Genomic DNA, 23,566 nt, shown 5'->3' with positions numbered 1-23,566 from the left:
AAAGGAAATTTCAAGGAAAGGAAAGGAAAGGAAAGGAAAGGGAAAGGAAAGGAAAAGGAAAAGGAAAAGGAAAGGAAAAGGAAAGGAAAAGCAAAGGAAAGGGAAAGGAAAGGAAAAGAAAGGAAAGGAAAAGGAAAGGAAAGAAAGGAAAGGAAAGAAAGGAAAGGAAAGGAAAGGAAAGGAAAGGAAAGAGAAAGGAAAGGAAAGGAAATTTCAAGGAAAGGAAATTCGAAAGGAAAGGAAATTTCAAGGAAATTTCAAAGGAAAGAAAGGAAAGGAAATTTCAAAGGAAAGGAAAGGAAAGGAAAGGAAATTTCAAGAAAGGAAATCAAGGAAAGGAAACAAGGAAAGGAACAAGGAAAGGAAGAAAGGAAAGGAAAGGAAAAGGAAAGGAAAGGAAAGGAAAGGAAAGGAAAGGAAAGGAAAGGAAAGGAAGGAAAGGAAAGGAAAAAGGAAAGGAAAGGAAAGGAAAGGAAAGGAAAGAAAGGAAAGGAAAGGAAAGGAAGGAAAGAAGGAAAGGAAAGGAAAGGAAAGGAAAGGAAAGGAAAGGAAAGGAAAAGGAAAGGAAATTTCAAGGAAAGGAAAGGAAAGGAAATAGAAAGGAAAGGAAAGGAATCAAGGAAAGGAAATTTCAAGGAAAGGAAATTTCAAGGAAATTGGAAAGGAAAGGAAAGGAAATTTCAAGGAAAGGAAAGGAAAGGAAATTTCAAGGAAAGGAAATTTCAAGGAAAGGAAAGGAAATTTAAAGGAAAGGAAAGGAAATTTAAAGGAAAGGAAAGGAAAGGAAAGGAAAGGAAAGGAAAGGAAAGGAAAGGAAAGGAAAGGAAAGGAAAGGAAAGGAAAGGAAAGGAAAGGAAAGGAAAGGAAAGGAAAGGAAAGGAAAGGAAAGGAAAGGAAAGGAAAGGAAAGGAAAGGAAAGGAAAGGAAAGGAAAGGAAAGGAAAGGAAAGGAAAGGAAAGGAAAGGAAAGGAAAGGAAAGGAAAGGAAAGGAAAGGAAAGGAAAGGGCTGACTTCAGAACTGTGGACGACAACAAGAAGAGCAAACTGGAGAAGCTGAGGGGGGAACATGGTGAAAACATGAAGAATGGCCCCAAAACAAGGTGTGGAGAAAGTTTTATGTTTTCTTCCTGTCTGGAGGTTACTCAACACTCAATTCATTGGGCTGGAAACTTCTTTATGTGAAGGAGGAGGAGTGAAGGAGGGGAAATGAGTTCCATTGAGAGATAGCAACACCTCGGGCTGGAGGATGCATCTTGGAAGATGTCACAGAGGAGCTGGGAGCAATTCCAGTGGAGTGGTGCAGTTGGAGTCCTTAAGAAGAGAGAGGGAATTAGGAATTAGAGAGGGAATTAGAGCTGCAGTAAAATACACCTTGGACAAAAGGCTTTAAGGTAGGAAGAGTGGACTCGTTCCTGAACATGAAATCCACTTTTGCTGGGTCCACTGCCTTTGGAGCAGTATTTTGAGGGATAAAATAAGGCTCTTCATCCTGTTAGCAAATTCTTTTCAGGAAAGCATTTTGCTGCTCAGGAATATATTTGTTTTTACTCCCTTAAATTTCACTAAGAGTAATGAAGGAATAGTTAAAATAGTTCATCTCTATTGGAATTTTTTATATCTTTTTAGTATTGCTGAAGTCCCCTGTTGTCAATATGTACATTTTTTGAAGGAAAACTAATTAAAAGCTGAACATTTAATAGTGACTGCTGCAGTGGTGTAGCCTTTCAGAGTTAATTCCACTGTCAATAATTTCTATGAGATCTTTCTGTTCCTGTGTTGATGCTTGATGGTCTTTCAGTAAAGGCAGAGTGACACGTTAGAGTTTGCTGTCAAGTGCACAAAGAAAATAAATAGAAAGATTATACACAGGCTTTTTCCCAAGTTGGCCCTGTCATGAGGATGCAAGGTGCAAATGGAAATGAGAGCGCGTGCAATATTTTGAGGCAAAAATGTGATTTTTAAGTTGATGGTGTTTCTTCTGGAGTTGGGAGGCTACTGGGAAAAACATGGATGGGTCTGTTACAGTCACACAAGGGGAACGTTGTGTGGATGTCTGAGGTCTGAAGGGCAGAGAATGAACCTGTTTTTATTAAAAAAATCATTAGATAAGGTCACCCAATCTCTGACAGAACAGAACCTTTAGAAACAGAGGGATTTCCTTGGATACTGGGGGAAGAAATTGTTCCTGTGAGGGTGGGCAGGCCCTGGCACAGGTTGTCCAGAGAAGCTGTGGCTGCCCCTGGATCCCTGGAAGTGTCCAAGGCCAGGTTGGACAGGGCTTGGAGCAACCTGAGATGGTGCAAGGTGTCCCTGGCCATGGCAGGGGGTGGAACTGGATGGTCTTTAGTGTCCTACCCAAACCATTCTATGATCCTTGTAACTTCTGAGACTCCCTGTTGAATAAACTTAGAAAATTAAACATTTCAGGAAGGTTTTTTCCCTCAGAATATTCTATTTAGCTCATTAATGTAATGCATGTATTTTAAAAAGTTGGCATTTTGCCTTGGCAAATAGCTTGAAGATAAAAGAAAGTTTATTCCTGTAATTTTCCTCACATGAATTCTTGTCATTTAGAATATCTTGAATGAAGTTCCAAATATAATTTTCTATCCTTTAAGTCTTGCAACACATCAGAAAATTTCCCATCAGAGTTGACTGTTAATGCTGAGCCATTTCTGCTCTGATTGCCACAAGAACTTGAGCTGTTGAATTAACAGATTACATCATTGGATCTATGGATGTGGGGAGATTTTTTGTGTGTGAGCTGGGATCCGATTTCTTATTAGTTTTCAGCTGATTTTTAATAATGGTGGAACTGAGAAGACTGGTTGTTTTCAAGCTGGAGTTCGGATAAAGTTAAAACGTGCGTGACTTTCTGAGTGTGATCTTAATTCAAATCTATACGTCTCCTGCTCCTGGCACCTTCCCATGATTCTGGGGAGGAGAGAATGAAAACACATTATTTTAAGGAGTATTTGGTGCTTATTAAAATTACACATAACGCCCGCCTTCCAAAGAGTCTTGATTTACTGCAGGTTGTTCATGTGTCGCATGCGGACATTTTTAGCGAGCAGATTTCTTATCCCTGCGAGAACAGGGAATGGCTTCCAGTGCTCCACGATCCCGGGAGCACAAACGTTGCATCCATTGTAAAAGGTAGGCAACCATGAAATCTATAAAGCCGATTTGGCAGGAGAAGCTGCTGTTGGTGCCAAGATTTGGTTACTGACCCACAGTTTCCTGTTTGGAAATCTATTAATTGATTCGCAAAGAGCATCTTTTTGGAAAACAAGGATTCAGACAGGCTGGCACAGGCTGGAGCTCCGCCAAGACTGCTCGGGAAGGTTGCCATGCTGGGAGCGAGCGAGCGAGAGAGCGAGAGAGCGAGCGAGGCGAGGGAAGAAAAAAAGGCAAGACTTGGCACGGCTCAGTCAAATCAGCTTCTTTTGTCTGCTGTCTCGGCTTGAGCTTCGCGAAAGAAAACCGTCCTGGGGTACAGAAAAACTCACAACTTTTTTTTTTGGTTTTCAAACTTCCGTCGCTTTTTAAGTCTCTTGGGCTCTTGGGAAGTGGTGGTGACATTAAATGACGTCCAGTTAGCAGTGAGCAGAGAAATAAAAGCTTTTAATGGAGCCTCCACAATGTCAGTTTGTACATATGGGAAATACGATATTTGGTGATTTTTTTTTTTTTTCCTTATGTCTGATTAAACTGTAAGGGAGCCGAGTAACTTGGAAGATTGCAGAGGGAATGTGTAAATAAAAGGGAGAATTTTCATTTTTTTGCAGCAAAACAAAAACTTTTCATCGACACAAACATGCTTTAAAACCGAACCTGACCTCCTTCGGAATACGTTCGGAACGGGAATTCCGGCGTTTCTCTCAACAGAAACGAACTTTTAATGGAACCTCCTTAAAGATTTCATCTGACCCAGCAGTGAAGTAAGAGTAGAGAGAAAGTTGTGACTTCAATAGAAAAGTGAGTACGTTCTTAAAGCCACAACGTTTGTTTTTGCTGCTTGGTGCTGTCCTGGCTCCATGTCCCAGCCTTTGGGGACAAACCTGAAGACCCAGCAGGACACGCCGAAGACACCCAGGCTGTGCCTGAAGGGCAAAATCAGAGCATGGTTATTCTGCTCCTGCTCTCAAACATTCCCTTCAGTGCATCTTCCTAGAGAGCCTCTGGAATCGCTGAATTTTCTACTTTTAGAAGCAACAAGAGATGGAAAAATATCGGCTGCTGCCAAGTGAGGGATGTTTGAAGATGACACAGTTGATGGCACTGGATACGGAAACTTCAGTTTGTAGTTACAGGACCTGTTTGCTGCAAACAGTGAAAAAAATCGGCTCCTTTCTCAGGAATTAAAAGAAAATGGACTAAAAAAATCAGTGATGGCTGAAGCGTGGACGCTTTACCATTTCAATAAAATGAAGGACCTAAAAGTCCATTGTTTTCTGCAAAGGTGCCTGGTTTTTCAGGGAGAGAGGTACCTGCCTTCTGATTTCCTGGGAGCAAATATGATCACACTGCCTATTAGGCCTGGATGTGCTGGGATTATCCTCCTGCTGCTGTGACAATCAGCATTATTATTTCAGGGAGTAACTGTAAACCGTAGATTTTTATGGATCGGCTTCGCTTGGAGTAAGTATTACCCTGTCCTTAAAAACTGGATTGTTCAGCCTGAGATGTGCAATTCCTGGCATGCTGCACAAGTGCATTTCCCTCATTCTTCCCTGCTGAAGGGAAGAAACAACCTTAATGGAGAGGATTTTAATAGGAATGTGTTTGTGTTTTAACTGTGGCATTTGGATTGTGAGACTGCTAAAATTAACTGGCCTTTTTGATGATGTCAAGAACTTGGGTTACTTAATATTACATTAAATTGGTTTCTTAGCAAGATCTGTCTGATTTTTTTTTACTACATCAGTGAGCCTTTTGAAAGATGCTGTAGTTAAACAGTGGGTAAGATGCTGTTGTGATTAATATTTGGTTCACTGAAACATTTTAATAGGGTTTCTTGGGGAGTTTTGAAGAAAAAAATTCTATTATTCTGCCTTTCAAAATCCTTAAAAGATATCCTCAGCAGCTCAGTGTGGGAATAGGTGTGCCGTGGGGGATTTCAAATGGATCCTGGGTGGAAGGGGAGTGTTTGGAGGAGTTGAGTTCTGCTCTCTGTGTGGTTCTTGTCTGTTGTTCCTGCGCAGGCATTGCCATGGGATGTGCCTGGGGACACGGGGATGTGCTGGGCTGAGTTTGCATCACAACAGTGCCCTAAGTTTGCCTGTCCGTGGGGAATTCTGGAAGGAATTCCCATTATTTCTCAGAAATCCTGTGCAGCATCAAAGCATTTGCTGTTTTCTTTAATTGTGGCATTCCAGACCAAATCTTTACTGGGTGCCCCTACTAAAACTCAGAAAACAACAGAAAACATTTATGGTGCTGCCTCTAAGGGAAATATTAAAATGACCATTACATTTCTAAGTGATACATTAAAATAACCGTATTTCTCTCCCAAGTACCTACATAATTTCATAAATTCAGGTTTTAGACATGATCAACATGTGGGTGCTTGCAGTGCGTTTGTAAAGAGAAATATTTGTACAAATATTTCAACATCTGTGTTCACTGAAGTTATTTTGGAGCTGTTCCTACAATGCTGGAAACACTGTTTATCTCTGAAATATCTCATCAGTACATTTTGGGTTCCTAAATGAGATACACACCACTGCACATTTCTTTTGGCCTACATAATAAAATATTTTTCTTCCTGATGAACTCTTTGATTTTGAAAGTTCATCTAAGTGCTAATTTTTTGGAAAATATCCCAACTTGGTAATTTAAAAATGAAATTGGAATAGCAAGGTTTAAATGGTTGGAACCTGAACAGTGGTTGGATTGCATGCAAATGGAATTTCTGGTGTAATGGTTTATTGTATTTATGTATTTTCTTTATCAGCTGGACTTTTCTGGATACTTTAATCTGATTATTCATTGCCACCATTCATCTATGATCCTTAATTATTGGATAGGTTTAATAACTTCATAAATTAACAATTTGTGTTTAATTCTTAATGAATCATTAATATCTATTTTAGATTGGATTGTGCAGTTCCTTAACGTGGCATATTTCAGTGTGGAGATGAGGGTTGGTGGTTGGGGTTTGAGTTCATTTTTGTTATTAAATCACAGATCATGTTTCACATTAGAGCATCACATTTGATACTGTGATGGGCCAATGTCTGATTTCACTTGTGGTGATTAACAGGACATAAACAAAGGTTTACTCTCCTGTTTTAATTAGTGTCAAAGTAGTTTGAGATCAAAATGGGCCTGGAATGGGCTTAGTTTGTGCCTTTAATATTGATATATCAAAGCATTTTAAAAAATCAGCGCTTACTCTGAACCCCTGTGGTTATTGGCCAAGGAAGAGATGAGCATTTCTCAGTATGACTGTGGATTCTCCCTAAAAATTGTTGTAGGACAATAATACAAATGTTAAAATGCAGTTTATAGAGGTTTGGGGTGTTATTTTGCATTCCTATGGCCATGGGAGGTTATCTTGAGGTTCTGCATATGGTAGAAATCCATGTGCTGAGGTGTCCTCAGTGTCTATAACGATATTAATAAAAAAATTTCAAAAGTTATATTTGATGTATATATTTTAAGGCTTTTTCTATTTTCCATTTATTCTTTACCATTAATCCAGAATAATTGCTTATTTTGTAGTCCACCATTCCAAGGTGTTTCCTCTTGGCAAAGTGGGATTGACTTGGGTGGAATTCCACTTCTTTATTCCATATAAGCCACAGTCTTTATCCATGCCACAAAAAATTTGAGCAAAGTCAATATTATTTCATCCACTGTAACTCTTAAAATGTCATTTAAGTGAGTTGAGTAACTCTTGTAGTCATTGTGGAGGCATAAACACCTTTAGGAGATGATTTGGGCGGTTGTCCCATCAGTCCTTTGAGTCACTCTCTTTATTGACCATAAATAATTGGAAAATAGAAGAAAAAATGGTGAGAATATAAAAATATTAATTTGTAGTAATTTTAAGTTATATTGTCACATATTTATAGATGAGAAATAGCTTACAGTTGTTTAGGATCTGACTGATTCTGATAATTTTCTTAATGAAATTGTTGTAGAAATAATAGAAACTTGTACTGTTAATAATTATGGATATGCATGTTTTCACTATTTTTCTATTTTACTATTTTTCTTTATAAATAAGTTATGCCCAGCGTACATCTGTCCCTCTGAGTCAATACAGCAGTTTTTCCATATTTATTGGATGCTATGGAATTGAAAAAGTTTTTAGGGATAAATCATAGATCACACAAAAAATTCCCATTATTGTCTTTCTTTTCCATTTGTTTAATCACCTATTTTTGCTAAGTTTGCCAGGATCGAGCAGAATCTTTGTGTCATCTTTTCTCCTGTTTGCTGCTGACTTCTTCAGCCTGTGTCAAATTCTGGTTTATCTGAAGTTACAACCTCTGTAATAGTAAATTTTAGGGTTTTAAGATAGGAAATGCACAGTGTTTGCAGCACGGTTTGCTCTGTGTGCTGTTATTTTATTAATCAGCAGATTAATAGAAGAGAAATCAGGGAATATCCAGTCCCTGATCTTGAGCAGGGACACCTTCCACTATCCCAGGTTGCTCCAAGTCCCTTCCAGCCTGGCCCTGGACATTTCCAGGGATGGGACATCCAGCAGCTCCCTGGTCCATGACTGATTGTTCAGACACTTCCAGATCCACAGTTTAGGAATTAATCACATCCCAAGAAAAGTGTCTCCCTCATACGGACACAACACTTTTACTGAATGCCAGAGGAAACTGGAATGGTTTGGTTGAGTTCACTAAACTACAATGGAAAGATCTTCCTTATAAATTAATATTAAAAGGATAAGAGAAGAAGCATGAAAGAAATGTTTTTTTTTTTTAAATCTGCTAAATTGCATCAAAGTTGAAAATTTCTTTGACCGTCTTCTTGGATAATGCATGTAAGAGTTCCCTCTTTTTTTCTGACACATAACAAGGGTTTAGTCCTCGTTCTCCAAATGCAAACTTTGGATTTGAGCACTGAGAGGTTTCCATTGTATTGATTTTTCCATGCAAACCTTCATCCCTTTTACGCCTCAGCACAACACCAAGTGTGCAGTGTAAGAGGAAACACAGAGTAAAAGCGCTTTGCTCCATGAAAGATTTCTGTGTGGTTTTGTTTTGGAAGCCCCAGAGCTGTGTTTTTTCCAGTCCTACAGATAGGAATAGGAATAAAGTCTGTTTCTTGTTCATCTAATGCACAGAAAGTAAAAACTAAGAACTCTACAGACAGTACAGTGTTAATTAAGATGATTCAAATTTTCATTTTCCATAGGTAATAAAAATTTTGGTAATAAAAATTCCATCCCAGATTAAAGCACCTGCAGAGACTGTGGAGAGGACAGACTGTGAGAAAATGTGTAGGTTCAGGAGGAGCATACTCAGAAAAATCTCAATATATTTTGACCTCTGTTGGTAGAAATGATTGAACAGGGTAGGTTGGGAAGTCTTCCAGTGAACTATAGGTGATATCCACTGATAAAATCTTCTCCAGGGCGTTTGTAACCTGTTGTAACCTCAGTTTTCCCATTTCTAAGACCAGCCTGGTGTTTGCCCATGAGTTTCCATTATAATCTGTTCCCAGCTGGAGAGAATTGTGTTGGTCTGTCCTTGGCTGTGAAATCTTTGTTCGTTTTCCCTTTTCTTTCTGAAAAATAGAGGTGGGAAGGCAGGAAGGACTTCAAGGAAAGAGAGGATCTCCTCTTTACTTGGTTAAGGTTTGTTGCTTTCATTGACATGATGGAATCATGAAGTGAGGAATCATTTGGGTTTAAAAGGGACCTTAAACTCATCCAGTGTCACCCTTTCCATGGGCAGGGACACTTTCCACTGTCCCAGAGTGCTCCAAGCCCTGTCCAACCTGGCCTTGGATGCTTCCAGGGATCCAGGGGCAGCCACAGCTTCTCTGGGCACCCTGTGCCAGAGCCTCCCCACCCTCACAGGGAACAATTCCTTCCCTCTATTTAATCTAAATCCACCCTTTTTTGGTTTAAAGCTATTCCTCCTTGTCCTAATGGCTTTATTACCTACCTTTTATATGGCTTTTGTTTATATCTGTGCCTTTATATTTATATTTTATAAGTCTTTCCATTAGTTGTTCACAGTTGTGATGCATTTCAAGGGCTTGAGATGTTTTGTTCTGCTGCCATTACACTTCTGGCTCTACTTTTCTGTTTTTGTGCACCCAGTGTAAGAACTTCATATAAATGAGTTTTTGTAATGTCTGCTGTATTTATTTTTTTTAAGCTATGATTAAACTGGTAAACACATAGTGTTGGTATAATTTTGCATTTAAGATACATTCTGCTGTTGCAATAAACCCCATTGTCCCAGTATAATGCTTTTCCTTTCATATGGATACATGCTGCAGAACATAATTCTTTCTCTTTGGTAGAAATTCATCTGAAAAGGAACTGTTAAAAGCCAATATATTTGTAGTGAATGAAGCAGTTTTAGCAAATGGAACAATGTGGTTCCTGCAACACTGTCTCACTGTGTCCTCTTGAAAATTGCTCTGGTGCAGGAGACTGTTGTGGCACTTATTTTTATAGTTGGGAAACATTATTCTTGTTATTTAATTCAGCTGCTGACATAATGAGTGCTCAGCTGTAATGAATATTTGATGTGTTTATGCTAATGTAAAGGCCCAGCTATTTCCAGTTCTCTCCAACCTTTCTAACTTTTTAGACAACAATTTTAAGAGTGATGCACTTTGCCCAATGTGTCTTGATGAAAAGAGATAATATTTTTATGGATGCCCAATTAACAACTTGTAAATTCATTTTCTTGTGGTCTTAGCTGTGACTCTGTAAGATTTTTAACTTGAAATGGTCTCTTTAGACTGTCATGAGAGAATTGGGCCAGGATCAGGATCTGCAGTGTGGATGTGTGGGACTCATTACTCCTGTTTTCCCTCAGAGTCAGCAGCCAGAGCTGGGCACTTTTGGTCATTATCTAATTCCAAGCTGTTGGAGCTGCAGGTGGAATAGTTCCCAAAAAACCACAGAATCTTCTAAATAATTTTCTCCTAAAAGCAGCATAAAAAGACACAGACATGTGTGAAAGGTTGGAGACAAGAGGACAAAGATGTTCCAGTGGCTGGAGCCCCTCTGCTCTGGAGCCAGGCTGGGAGAGCTGGGGGTGCTCACCTGGAGAAGGATCCAGGGAGAGCTCAGAGCCCCTTCCAGGGCCTAAAGGGGCTCCAGGAGAGCTGGAGAGGGACTGGGACAAGGGATGGAGGGACAGGACACAGGGAATGGCTGCACACTGCCAGAGGACAGGGATGGATGGGATATTGGGAAGGAATTCCTGGCTGTGAGGGTGCTGAGGCCCTGGCACAGGGTGCCCAGAGAAGCTGTGGCTGCCCCTGGATCCCTGGAAGTGTCCAAGTCCACTTGAACAGGGTTTGGAGCAGCCTGGGTTAATGGAAAATGTCCCTGCCCATGGCAGGGAGTGGGACTTTCAGGTCTCTCCTGACCCAAACCATTCTGGGATTTTTTCATCCAGCAGCATCTCTGGATTTTATGACCTTGTAGTGCCACAAAGTTCATTGTGCTCTGATCACTCTTTGTGAACTTTTAGGATTTTTTCTTACTCTACTTTTTTATTTTTGAAAAGGGAAGTGTTTTCTGTGCTCTGTTGTCATTTTTTTACATGAAACTTGTGTGTCCCTTGCATGACAAATGTCCTCAGAATTGTCATTATCACAGACAATCCCAGTGCTCCTGACTGCAGACGTCCCCTTTGAGCTGTCTGTGAAATGTGGAGAATTTTGCCTGCGGTATTTCCTCTCACCTGTTCCATCCTCTGGGATGAGGCACCTCCCTGGTCCATGGCTGATGGTTCAGGCACTTTCAGATCCACAGTTTAGGAATTAATCACATCCCAAGAAAAGTGTCTCCCTCATACGGACACAACACTTTTACTGAATGCCAGAGGAAACTGGAATGGTTTGGTTGAGTTCACTAAACTGCAATGAAAAGATCTTCCATATAAATGAATATTAAAAGAATAAGAGAAGAAGCATGATAAAAACATTGTTTTTTTCTCTGATAAATTGCATCAAAGTGGAAATTTTTTTGACTGTAGTGGCACAATCCCACTGGCAGGAATTATGCCTGATATTACTGGAAAATATTCCTGACCGTGTCTCATTGTGAAAGTGCACAGCCCGGTGCCCTGGAGTGGCAAGGCTTGGATTTTCTTTGTGGCTTCCTTTGCAAGGAGCTCATTGAAACAAATCTTTTGGGTATTCAGCAGCCAAAGGTAGTTTGAAAATGAAAAAAAAAAATTAACTTAGTGAGATAGTGAGAAAAATGCAAAAAACAACAGAAGTAGGAGGAAGGAAAGCCAGTAAAGAAAGGGGGGATGAGAAAAAATGCTTTTAGGTGAAGTCTTGCCAAGAAGTGACTCCAGACAAGTTTTCATGGTCACTTTTCTTTTGCTGTTAGGAACAGAAATCTGTTGGTTACACAGAGTTCTTTTACTCTGCAGCATTGATTTTCCTTGCCCTCCATGCTTTGTAGCAAATGATCAACCTCCTGTGCTGGCAGGGAAAGAGAGTTTTATCTTTGTCCTGTGTTCCTGGGGTATGAGGGAACAGAGCCAATTAAATTAATTTAATTTTGGACAGCATATTAAGAGTCAGTAATCCTATTGTATAATGGCTGCATGTCAGTTAAAGCTATTTGCACCCTCTACTTGCTTGGAATTTTTTAGCATATTTGGATTTTTCTTTATGTTCAAGAAATTTTTCTTTCCTTTGGTTTTGGGTAACTGCAATGTCTTTATATGCATTTTTTAAAAATTATTCTTAGCTTACTGGTGTGTTTTATTAAACTTAATCTTTCATGTAGAAGATTTTTTAAAGATGAGAGGGGTGTGTATGCATCTATACAATATGTATATGTATATGTATATGTATATGTATATGTATATGTATATGTATATGTATATGTATATGTATATGTATATCTATATCTATATCTATATCTATATCTATATCTATATCTATATCTATATCTATATCTATATCTATGTAGTAATAGACTTTTTGCCTGTGTTCTTCTTTGAGATAATCAAACCATTTACATTTTTGCATTATAATCAGGTGTTGTAAAGTTTGTTTAAAGATTTTTTTGTTTTTCTGATAATTTTTCCAAATATTCTGATATTCAACTCAGTTTGTACACCTGCTTCAGTTTGAGTTTCTGGGTGACATTTAGACCAAAAACTCTGTGATTGTTTACTAGCAAGTAATTCTAATTTCACTTATAATAGTTAAAAATAAACCAAGGAAATGTGTAAAGTCCTTGTCTGCCTACCCTGTAGTGAAGCATTTCCTTAAAAGCCTGTGGTGGGAGCTGCAGTTTCTCATGTTGCCTCAAATACACAGGTTTTTTTTTTTTTTGGTTACAAGTCATTTTTATGTGTACAAAGTTTATAGATTTAGGTAGTGAAAGCAGTTACTAGATTTAAAAAGTGCTTTTGAGCTTCAGGCTGGCTTTTGTTGCTGCAATGAGGGACATGCTGATCCTTCACTCACCTTTCTGAGGGATGTGTGAAAATAAAATAAAATAAAATAAAATCTGTCATTTGTGTGTCTCAGGATGAGACTGGGAGGCTTGTGTGGCCCAGAAGTCAAAAATACCTGATGGAAAACTTGGAGTGCAGTTCCTGTGATCCTAAAACCATTCATGAACTGAAAGGCAGGACCGCCACTGGTCTTTGTGTTGCCTTGAAGGGCATCTGCACAATTTGCTTCATTTGGGATTTGCTGGAGTCACCTGAGTTTTTCCTGCCATTTTCTGTCCAGATGGGGCCTTTTGTATTCCTGGACCAGACACTCACATCTCAAAGTTCTTGTTCTTAAGGATCCTCTGGAGATGGTAGCAGCATGGAAAATTCCATCCTTTTACTGGGAAGCTGTGAGGCTTTGCTGTGAAGCCAACTTAGATATTATGGAGAAATTCTTCCTTGTGAGGGTGGGGAGGTTGCCCAGAGAAGCTGTGGCTGCCCCTGCATCCCTGGAAGTGTCCAAGGCCACCTTGGAGATGGGGCTTGGAACAACCTGGGATAGTGGAAGATGTCCCTGCCCATGGCAGAGGCTGGGATTGGATGATCTTTGAGGTCCCTTCCACCCCAAACCATTCCATGGTGCTTCACCCCAAAGACATGCTGCAGTTACAGAAGGGGGAAATGAGACATTCAGTGCAGTTGATGAAAATGTTCCCATCTTTTCCTGCAAATAAACCCCACTTGCTGTATTAAAAAAACCCCTCCCAAATCCTGGCTCCTCAATAAGAAAATAAATGATACAAAAAAGGATTTTTCCTCGCTCCTGTGGGTTGTCAGAGAAGGACTTCAAACTTCTTGTCAGAGATACAGCTGAAAATCAAGCTTTGTACGCATCACCTGCAGATCCCACATTCCAGGCTGCAATTCCTAGTTTGGGAATCACACTTTGGGAGCAGTATGAGAAATATCCTTCTCCAGTAACTCAGTATAATGTGCAATGGCTTTTATATTGATGGGAAGGCTCCCTTAGATTACCCTTTAAATAGTTTTATTCATAACCTATGAATACTGCTTAGCAGTTTCAGATAAAATTGGCTTTGTATGAAATTGAAGAGCCTGGAGAAAATGTTCTTTGTTGTTAACTCTCTTTTGGCTGAGTCAAAACTTGCACCTCACTCGGGTTGTACTGAGATTGGACTGGAATGATGGGACTTGGGCATTTGCTATCCCCACACAGCTTCTGTCTGAATTACCTAAAACTTGAGCTTTTACAAATTTGTTTTGTTTGCCAGTAAGTGAAATTAAATCATTCTTCTCCTCTTCCCACCTGGGAAGTGTTACCTTCTTTATCTGATTATTTTTTTGCTGAAGCAGTTGCAGATTCCAAAGTCCCAGTGCCTTTAATGGGATGGCTTAAGTTTAAGTGGTCACAAAGATGATTACAGATATTTTGTGTAGCTCAAACATTGTGAAACCAAGCTGTCATTTTGCCATTGGTGTCAGCAGCTATTCCAGAAAGACATTCCTGAAGCAGTTGGAACCCTGTGAGTTCCATGCCTGAGGTGGCAGGAACAGGCTTCCAGGGCTTCCCAGATTTAATTCCTGCTCTGTGACAAAATATTTGAAGCACATATGTTGAAAGTGGCTTTCACAGCCTGTATTTGGGCTTTGATTTTATTGGAAGGTGTGTGAGACTGCTCCTTTGGAAAATCAGGCTCCTCTAATTACGTAGGTAACATATTTTAAAATGTTAGAGTCTGCCTATGAATCATTTCTCTCCCATTATTAGAGGTGACATTTCCATTTAATTTCCCAGTGGGATTCCATTTAATGTTTTCAAAACAACATCAGTCGAAATCATATTTGTTTTGCTTGTTTGCCTTTACAAAGAAATTTTTTATGAGAGGAGTTGCAAAGTTTTTCAAATGGAAGAAAGAAGTCTTTAGACAGGAAATATTTGTAAAACTTGCACTTGTTATTTTCTTTCAAATCCGGTACCTTGAATAGATGTCAGACTAGTGAGGCAGCTGGGACATGTCTAAATATTCTCAGAAACCAAGAATTAGGGAGTCTGCTGAATTTTCTTATTTTGATCCTGTTCTCATTGAGTGAATTGTGCATATTTAGTGCTGTGAATGGAGCTGGTGCTTTGCTTTTAATTCACACGTGAAGAATTTAGCCCATCCTTGGAGTATTCAGAGTATTCTGACCAGGAATATTTTTTTCAGCTGGTATATTGAATTTTTGTTACATTACTGCTCTGATGGGACGTACACAGGCTGCCCTGGATATGCCTGTTCTAAATAAAAGTGATTTTTGACCCTGAGCACACGTGGAGTTGTCACAGGTCAAGGCAGGGTTCAGCCAAGGGGACAAGACTCTGTGTTCTCAAAAAAATCTTATTTTTAGTATAGGACAAAGGCTAATTGTGGCTTGAAGTTTTATCAGCCGTTACTAATAAAATTCTGGGAGATATTTGAGTCTCTGCCTTGTTTTGTGTTGGTGTATCAAATATAAAGTGAAACTGAAATGTTACAAAAAATTGTAAATAAAGAAAAATGCTTCTGCTTTTGGAAGAGTGGGAAAAGGGAGGGAACAAACAGAGAGGGGAAACAACATGTGAAGAATAAGAGAGACATAAAATCTTAGTATGCTGCTTATTAATAGGATTTATTGCTGCTATTTGTAATAACCCTGATTGAAAGCATTTCTTTAACGTCGTGTGCTTGGTATTTTCCAGGAAATTAGAACAAAACATTAAATGTGTTGCTTTCTACCCCACGTCTCCTTTCCCTTCCCCTGATCTTTTTTACTTGGGAGGTTTTAAACATTTATGGGGGAAAACCATTTTAAAAAGGGCATGTAGCACCAAGGTAATAATCACAGAGCTGTGCTGCTTTATGGGGCAATAATCCAGTTGCCTTGTTTGAAAAAGCTACTTGGCCTTCATTCTCCAAGGCTTTTCCTCAGGGAATGGGACTGGATTATTGCCTTGTAAAACAGTGCTGCATCCCTCTTGTTGATTAATTATAAATCTCTGCTCATGGAGTACTTTGTGTTTTACAGCGTTCCCCATTCCTTTCCTTCATGGCTTTGTCCTGCTTTCTGAGAATTCACAAATAAAAGCTGAGTTTTTCTCAGTTTGTGGCACTTGAACATTAGTCTCCAATCTGGGAGTTCTTCTATGAGCATGTTACACAATTATTTTCTCCAAGTAAAGGGGAAGCACAGTTTACTCAACTTTCTACCACACATCCACATTTTTTGCAGCCACTGATATGTATAAACCTGCAATAAATAAATGTTAGCAGGGAACTCCAGTGGTAGCACCTATTTGAATTTCCTGGAGCTGGGAATGTGGGCTGATACCTCATCAAGCTATTGTCATTGTTAGCACTAAGATGGCTGTTAAACGCCTAAATATTGTTGATTGATCTTTTTGGGCTCTTCCATAAAATTTTTAAGTATTTTTCCACTTCCTGAGGCTTTCTGGGAGTGGGAAGGAGCAGTCCAGAAATAGCTGAAATAACAAGAAGCCATTCACAGCCGTGCTCAGGTGGTTGCTGGCAGGACATTTCCCAAACTCCAGGTAAGCTGGCAGGACAGTCAGGTTGGAAGTGTTGCCAGGCACAGTTCCAAATGGATAGACCCTGTCCAAATTGGAAGATTATGGGATTTGTAACATCACCTGTAATTTGTGTGCTTGAAGAGGAGTGTGAATAATGTTCTGATGTCTTTTTCGAGGGGTGTTTGCTCAGTGCACAATGAGGGAATGGGTATTTTTGGATGTCACATTTATGATTTGTGCTTGGCATCACCACTCCTGATTTATTTATGTATCAGCCTCCACACAATGGGCACTCTGCTTGAAAATAATTTGGAAGCTGAAGCTGTTGTGTGTGACCAGCAGCTTCCTGAGCCGTGTTTGATACGGAGGATTTATCACACCTCCAGCTCTACATCAGTGGTGATTATCAATTGTTTTCCTGATGAACAGCAAAACCATGACAGGGAAAGGCGTGATTGCATTAAGGAAAATATTCTTCATAGTCAGAGTGTGAATCACCAGCCTTGGAGAATTCAAAAACTTGATTGGAGGTGACCCTGAGCAGTTGGATTGAATGTTGGATTTGTTCCACTGTGAGCAGGGAGTTTGGCCTCCACATTGTCATGATAGGTGAAAGAATTATAAAAGAAAGGCCTCATAAAACCAGGCCTTGCTCTGCTAGATTACCAGCTAGCCTGTCACTTCTTCTAAGTGCAGATAAGCAGCTAGTTAAGTTCCCATGTGAAAATAACTTGAGAAGGAGAACAATCTGTTCTTGAGGAGAAAAATGAGTGGCACCTGCATAACAATAGATCTATCCCATGAGAATCAGTGAAGAAAATCTGTAAACAATTTAAGAATAGAGAGTTGGTGGATAAGTAAAATGCCTTTTACTAACCAACAGAGTAATTGGCAAGAAAGCTACTAACCAACTGGTGTTGCACACAGGGTCTGTGAAAATTGTATAAAAATGAGTTATGAGAATAAAGAATGGACTTTTTCCTGCATGAAGAAAATGGGGTCTCATATGATTCATTCTGATACCACCCCTCAGTGATCCTTCCACACTGCATCCTTCAATGACTGAAAGTAAGAGGTGCTGCCATGGGTTCCAGTGAATTTCTTCCATGTCCGACAGCTTTTCTGTGTTCTCACTGCTTGTGGGAGCCATCTTCTCATTCTCCTGCTTTAGAAGTTGATGAACTGGGCAGTTTCTCCATGTGGAGAAACTTCTGGAAAAGTTGGAGAACCCATCCTTGGGGTCTGTGTGTGTGTGTGGGACAAGCACAAGTGTTTGGTTTTAGGGGCTCTCCCAGTATTAGAGGTGACATTTCCATTTAATTTCCCAGTGGGATTCCATTTAATGTTTCAAAATGTAAGTGGAGTAGCTTTGTGGAGTCAGCTCCTCTCAATCCACACATCCCCTGTGAGGCGAGAATGGGGTGGGGAATATTTACAAACTTTTCAAATACTTCACAGAAAGGAGCTCAGCCCATGCTTGGTTGACCCATCCCAGGATCACACCTGGAATACATTTCTGTGTGTGATAGGCTATAATATATAACTCTTGTTAGCACCAAGATGGGTGTTGAACCCCTAAATATTGTTGATTGACGTTTTTGGGCTCTTCCATAAAATTTTTAAGTCTTTTCCCACTTCCTGAGGGCTGAATTGCTGGTTTGGGTTGCAGCAGATCTCTGAAAAGGTTTCTAATGAAGAACCAAAATGAGTTTTCTGATTTTGAGTCAGTCTGACCACTGTTAAACTCCTTCAGCTGACAGAGCACTACAGCAACACCCAAATCAGCTTTTGGGGAGGTTCCTGGTCCATACTGACACTTTTTGAGTAGAAAAATGCACAGCAGGACTCTCTTGGATCCCAAAATCATGGAAGAGAATTGAAAGATCACCTCCTTCCAAACCCCCTCCATGGGCAGGAACACCTTCCACTAGACCAGCTTGGATCTAATGTTTAAATTTCCTTAAATTAGAATTTTTCTCCTTTTTCTTTTTTTCCTCAGCTTCATGATTTTTTTGTTTTTTTGTTGGTTTGTCTCTGCTTCTGTTCCTGACAGCTCAGTGACCTCACACACTGAGCTCACACTATTTTTTTGACACTCCATATGCAAGAACCTCTTGTGCTTGACTGAATTACAAGGAGGTTATTAACTCCTGGTGGGGTCACTCCTCTTTCTCAGCCAATAAGGCAGAGCACAGGTTTCACAGTGACATTCTGTGCCCTGCTTTTTGTGGTTTTTATAAATACAGGCAGTTACAAATGGGTGTTACAGACACATGAATGGGAAATTACTGTGTCCTGCTATTGAATTTTGTTTGAGACCAGACATTGAGGATTCACCACCTGATGGTGACAGTGGATTTTGGGTGTCTGATCCTCAGTGTTGTTTTTGAGGGAATTCATGATACCTCTAGAAATTCTCGATGTTTGGATGCTTCACAGAGTCTGCCGTTCTGTGTGTGAAATGGTAACAGGTGTGATCGCCCAAGAAATGAGAATTTTTCAGGTCTTTGATTTAAGTGATTGGTGCTGATGACTCTTCACTTTTACAAAGCTCTTTGATTCTTGAATATTAGAGAATCACAGAATGGTTCAGGTTGGAAAAGACCTTTGAGATCATCAACTGTTAACTCAGCACTGCCAAGCCACCACTGAACCATGTTGAACCATAGAATAAAGCTAATTTTTTCTCAGTTTACCCGTGTAAATCAGTTTAACACTAACAATATCAAAAAGGGTTTTATGAACAGTGTGTACTGATGAATGGTGTTGTATTATTTACAATTATTTGCAGTTATTTAATAGTTTGTACTGGCATTTTTGTTTTTACTGTGTCTAAATTTTGGGTAGAATGGATAAACATATTCAATTATCAAAGAGATTATTTACTAACAAGTAGAATTAGGAGGAATGCACAGGTAGGAGGATGAGTTTTGGGAAGCAGCAGGAGAAGGTTACTGTGCATTTAAAGGGCTGAATTGCTGGTTTTGGTTGCAGCAAATCTCTGAAAAGGTTTCTAATGAAGAACCAATTTAAATTCAGAAAAGAGGAATCCTCATGTGCCATCACCTGGTTTGAGACATGCAGGTTAATAAATATTTTCCCTTTATGTATCCTCAAGAGAGGCATCCCTTAAAAATGAAATACTTTCTTGCACCCCCACCCCTTAATTTCTTATTGTTTTGTGCAAATGAAGTCAGAGCAGGAGGGGGTTTTAACTTCACTTAGAGCAATAATTGGTAGGATATATGATGCAAATAAATTGGCTCAAATTTTCCCTTAATGTACCTCGGCTTCAATTCTCCTGCTGCCCTTCTGAACTGTAGTTATTGTGCTGGCACTGGAGGTACCTTTGAAGAGGCAGAGCTGCCTGTGGCAGTCGAAGCAAAATCAGAAGAAAATTTAAATGATTAATTAATGTAATCTAGTGTCTGTTTTACCAAAGGCTTTGGAGGACTTATTGAGCTCGATTAATGAGAGAAATTCCAGTGTCAGGTTTGGAGAATGGGTTTTTGAAGAGTGGAAATGGCACAGCTGCTGCAGGGGAAGTGATCAGGCACCTCTTCATATTAAACCACCCACTGAATTAGGACTAAGGAAAAACATTCTCTAAAAGCTTTTCTTTTCCAGTTAATTATTGTTTAGTGTTTGTAAAAAAATCAGCCTGGTACAGAATGGCTTTAAAGCTGTAAAGGACAACAGGACATAAATCTCACCTGTACTTTGTGAGCTGTGAGTGTCCACATTCCTAAAAGGGACTGGGCAAACTCATGGAAGAACCACTGGGGGATATGGAATAGGGATGGAAAATATGCTAGGAAGTTGCTCTTCTCTTGGAGAGCCAGGTTCTGAACTGACTTCTAGTTCTACTTGGCCTGTTCTGTGTTTTAGGGTTCAGAAATACCTGCAGTCAAGTGAGGAAGGTAAAAGAAGTAAAAATGTTGAGAGATTTAAAATCTAGAAGTATTTTTGTCCATTTAAAATTGTTGTTATCCTGCTTAAATTTGAAAACTAACAACAATGAACTAAAATATCATTATTTTCATACTGTTCCAGACAGGGATTCTGGAAGTTTTTGTACTTCAGTTCCTTGCTCTGAGCAAGGCAGCCTTCAAACTTTGGGCCTTGTTCATTGACTTCTGAAAATCTCCAAGGTTTTAATCCCATTTTTAGGCATCTTGGTCTTGTACTAACTACTTCCATTGTGAAGAATATTTTCCTTTTGTGGAGTTTTTCTTGCTGTGGCTATTTTTGTTTCAAAAACATACAGCTAATACTTGTGAAGCATTTGCAGGGGTTTTTTGGGGGGGATTTTTTTTAATTGGTTTTTTTGGGTTTTTTTTTTTGGTAATAATTTATTTAAAATGAAAACTAAAAAGTGAAGATTTGCAGTGTGTTGGGTCATTGTAGGGTAATATAGATTGGAAGAGTCATCTGGAAGTCTGTGGAGGTGAAGTTGCCCACCCATCTAAATACAGATGGCTCTCTATCAAAAATGTTATATTTGTGGAAAGTAAAAGTAGATTTATTTCTTTTTCTGAGCTGTCTCTATTATGGGAGTTATTAGTGGCCAAAATGTCAATGACAAAATGAAAAAATGATAAAAAATATTTTGTAGGAAAAAATGGGTCTGCTTTAACCTGGCTCTATGGACTAAGGGTAAGAATGTTAATTTAAAAGATCTGCTAATTATTATTTCTCTTTCAAGAATAGAAGCAACAATATTACCAAAGGTCTGGCTGACGGTCAGGAGGTCAATTTGGCAGTGACAGAATAAAGAATTGGAGGCAGAATTATAGAATCAGGATCATTCAGGTTGGAAAAGAGCTCAAAGACCATTGAGTCCAACCTGTGACCCATCCCCACCTTGTCCCTGAGTGCCACATCCAGCCCTTCCTGCAACACCTCCAGGGATGGGGACTCCAAACCTCCCTGGGCAGCCCCTTCCAATGCCTGAAATTCCTCCTGAGGTAAAGTGATAAAGGAGTAAGAAAGCTGGAAAAGGGGCTAGGAATGGAGCCCCAGGAAATCTGAATGGAGGAGTGGAAGAAGGGAAGAAAGGAGGATGATTTGCAGAACTCAGGTGAGCACTGAGATCCTGGGGCTTTCAGGGGAGCTGTGGCACAACTGGGAAAAGCAGGATGGTGTGACGGTGTTCACAGGGGTCTTAAGATGAGGATCTGACTCCTTGTTTCAGAAGGCTTGATTTATTATTTTATGATATAAATTATATTAAAATTATACTAAAAGAATAGAAGAAAGGATTTCATCAGAAGGCTGGCTAAGAATAAAAAAAGAAAGAATGATGACAAAGGCTTGTGGCTGGACTCTCTGTCCGAGCCAGCTGGTCTGGGATTGGCCATTAATTAGAAACAACCACACACGATCAATCACAGATGCACCTGTTGCATTCCACAGCAGCAGATAATCAATGTTTACATTTTGTTCCTGAGGCCTCTCAGCTTCTCAGGAGGAAAAATCCTAAAGAAAGGTTTTTTCATAAAAGATGTCTGTAACAGGATGGAGATGTAGAATTTTAAAGGGACGGGTTTTAAGGTCGCGAGGCAGAGAGGAAACCACCAAAAGAAGCTGGAATGTCCCCTCCTCATCACTGACCACACCATGAGCAGGCAGCTCCCCTTGCTGGGGTTCCCAGTACCCCCAGGACCCTCCTATGCTGGAAACAGATCCCCCAACAATCCATGAGCAGCAAGGTTTTATTTTATCTCTTTCATGAGTCCCTTCCCCAAATTAGGGCATGTGATGTGCCCACATTTTTAATATCAGGAGGTTTCACTAAATGTGAAAAGTATCTTTTTTAAAGCTTGCATAAAATCCTGCATTTGAATACAAAGCAGCTGCTTCCAGGAACCATAAACCAAAGCCCCAGAGCACCAGGGAGGTTCATTATTCAGCCCAGGAACATTCATGCTCCTCATGCTCACAAATTCAAGCACAAATGGCCTCCCTCTGGCTTTTGGTGTAGTGAAGGCTCTGCTAACTACAGATCTATTTCTTCATGGACTCCATAAACACCTGGATTTATCCTGGTTGCCAAGCCAGACCACCTTGTTCCTTGCATTGTAAATGCACGCTAAACCTTGATTTTGATTATGATTATGATATAGAAGTGACAGGTTAAAGTGTCTTTAAGTAGCTTCACCTCATCCACAAGTACCAAAAGGTTTTAATCCCTTTTCTGTAGTTTCTGTTTAAAATGACTCTTGGTCTGTGGCAGGAGGTACCTGCCAGGACAGCAAAGGATGAGCTGTGCTGCCTAAAAATATTCTCTGGTTTGTGTCTGTCAGTGATAATTCTGTTATTGCAGCCTGCAAGAAAGATGGAAACACTTTGGACAAAATCCTGGAGTGACAGAACAAGGGGTGATGGCTTCAAATTGACAGAGAGCAGGGAGAAATGGGATATTGGGAAGGAATTCTTGGCTGTGAGGGTGGTGGGGCCCTGGCCCAAAGAAGCTGTGGCTGCCCCTGGAAGTGTCCAAGGCCAGGCTTGGATCAACCTGGGACAGTGGAAGGTGTCCCTGCCCATGGCAGGAGGTGGAACTGGATGAGCTTTAAGGTCCCTTCCACCCAAACCATTCTATGACTGTGTATCAAACATTATTTATTAATACATTGAGTTACTGTGTTAGGAATTTTTTGAGTTAAAAGATATACATTTCACATAATTTTAAAGTTACAGGTTGTATTGATCATTCTTTAATAAAGATAAATTTAATATAATGTCCATAATTATTGATGATTTGGAATTGTAGTGCCTTAGCAGCTGAAGTCAATTAAAAAAAAAAGGTTGTGCATGGAGAAATCTCCTTTTCCCTACTTATGCATTCATTTCATGCACTTAGTAATTGGGAAAACTGCAGCTATATATATATTTTTTTAAATATTCACTCCTCTTTATTTGCTCAGTACTTTTCAGTATTTTAACACTTTTTAAGTAAGATTGTTGGGGTGTCCTGTGCAAGGCCAGGGGTTGGACTCGATGATCCTGGTGGGTCCCTTCCAGCTCAGGGGATTCTGTGATTCTGTGATTCACTTTGTACCAGATTAAAAGCTCCTAAATGTCCTTTTATACCAGTGGGTTATAAAGTCCCTTAATTCCTGATTTCTGCTCACTGCCCAAATGGGTTTTGAGATTAATTTGATTAATTTCATGACTTTATTAGGATTTTAAGTTTGGCTTAATTTATTTCATGTTTCCACTCTGTCTTAGAGCACAATCCCTGCATAATGGATGCTTGTGAGCATTAATATTAAATATTATTTAAACCTGCATTTAAAAGCAAACTGTATTTTAAACAGAGCAGAAGCAGCACATATGAAGGCATAACCTTTGCATTTGATACCTGTAGTTACTG

The 23,566-nt window shown here is 39.7% G+C and overlaps 1 protein-coding gene across 2 annotated transcripts in view; it reads left to right on the top strand.

Moving 5' to 3' along the window:
- The window catches only part of MSRA (methionine sulfoxide reductase A), a 243,412-nt gene that overhangs the window by 14,146 nt on the left and 205,700 nt on the right, over positions 1–23,566 (top strand). Inside the window, exon 1 of one of the 2 annotated variants that reach the window (XM_064709949.1) lies at positions 3,430–4,641. The exons of the other annotated variant lie outside the window; for it this stretch is intronic. The gene's annotated coding sequence lies outside the window, so the exon portion shown is untranslated. Of the gene's footprint in view, positions 1–3,429; positions 4,642–23,566 lie in introns of those variants that run through there. 2 annotated transcript variants of the gene reach the window in all.

The sequence above is a fragment of the Zonotrichia leucophrys genome, chromosome 3 (assembly GCF_028769735.1).
Source record: "Zonotrichia leucophrys gambelii isolate GWCS_2022_RI chromosome 3, RI_Zleu_2.0, whole genome shotgun sequence".
Classification (NCBI taxonomy): domain Eukaryota; kingdom Metazoa; phylum Chordata; class Aves; order Passeriformes; family Passerellidae; genus Zonotrichia; species Zonotrichia leucophrys.
This window is presented reverse-complemented; position numbering and strand designations above follow the sequence as displayed.